The following is a 1,431-nucleotide window of genomic DNA, read 5'->3' as shown; positions in this document are numbered from 1 at the left end:
CTGAATACTTTCCGTACCCACTGTATCTCTAAGAGGGGAGTAATGATGTTCCAATGACACGCTCTGATGGCCTTACCACCTGCTGCAGATCTTTTCTGTTCTCTTCTGTGCAGTTAGTGAACAGTAGGTCAAGAGGCTCTCTAATGCTGACCAGTACAAGCTGGTCAGCATGTGATGAGCCAGGTAAGTGCACTTTTGCTTTCTGAGGAAATACAACCTCTGTTGGGCCTCTCCCACCTGATGGGAGATGTGTGTGGTCGAGCTGAGGTCAACTGAGATGTGACCAAGGAACTTAAAGCTCTCTACCCATTCTACCTCCTTCCCATGTATGCCAAGGGCAGTGTGTCCAGTGCACTTTGATTTTCTAAAGTCCACTATCGTTTGCTTGGTTTTTGAAGTGTTTAAGTCTAGCTTATAGTGAAAATACCATTCTGTCAGATGCTGAACCTCCACCCTGTTGGCTGACTCATTATTGTCTGCAATCAGTCTTACTATAATGGTAGTAGAGCTGGACAATGATTTTCAAATATTTAAATATTTGTTAAATAAAAAAATATATATAAATATACAGTGCACCCAGAAAGTATTCACAGTGCTTACCTTTTTCCACATTACAGCCTTTTTCAAAAATGGAGTAAATTCTTTGTCCTCAAAATTCTACAAACAATACCCCATAATGACAATGTGAAAAAAGTTTAAAATCTTTGCAAATTTATTAAAAATAAAAAGGACTTGTCTCCATACTTGTCCTCTTAGATCTCAGTGCTGCTTTTGACACCATTGATCACAGCATCTTGCTGCAGAGATTTGAACATGTTATTGGGATTAAGGGAACTGCACTAAGTTGGTTCAAATCTCATTTACCAGAAAGATTTCAATTTGTTCATGTTAATGATGAATCTCCCACACAAACTGAAGTTAGTCATGGTGTTCCACAGGGCTCTGTGTTAGGTCCAATTCTCTTCACTTTATACATGCTCCCTTTAGGCAATATTATCAGGAAACACAGCATAAATTTCCATTGCTATGCAGATGATACTCAGTTATATTTGTCTATGAAGCCAAATGAATCAGATCAGCTAGTCAAACTTCAAGCATGTCTTAAAGACATAAGGGCCTGGATGACCCGTAACTTCTTACTTCTAAACTCTGACAAAAATGAAGTCATTGTGCTTGGGCCTGAAAATGTCAGAAATCTGCTAATCATATAGTTACTTTAGATGACATAGCTCTCGCCTCCACTACTACTGTGAGGAACCTTGGAGTCATCTTTGATCAGGATATGTCCTTTAAATCACACATAAACCAAGTCTCTAGAACTGCCTTCTTTCACCTGCACAATATTGCAAAAATCAGGAGCATCCTGTCTCAAAGTGATGCTGAAAAACTGGTCCATGCATTTGTTACTTCCAGGCTGGACTACTGTAACTC

The 1,431-nt window shown here is 39.3% G+C and overlaps 1 protein-coding gene across 3 annotated transcripts in view; it reads right to left on the bottom strand.

The window, feature by feature from the left end:
• The window catches only part of mthfs (5,10-methenyltetrahydrofolate synthetase (5-formyltetrahydrofolate cyclo-ligase)), a 22,724-nt gene that overhangs the window by 2,889 nt on the left and 18,404 nt on the right, over window positions 1–1,431 (bottom strand). The window lies entirely within an intron of this gene.

The sequence above is a fragment of the Monopterus albus genome, unplaced genomic scaffold, assembly GCF_001952655.1.
Source record: "Monopterus albus unplaced genomic scaffold, M_albus_1.0 scaffold545.1, whole genome shotgun sequence".
Classification (NCBI taxonomy): Eukaryota; Metazoa; Chordata; class Actinopteri; order Synbranchiformes; family Synbranchidae; genus Monopterus; species Monopterus albus.
This window is presented reverse-complemented; position numbering and strand designations above follow the sequence as displayed.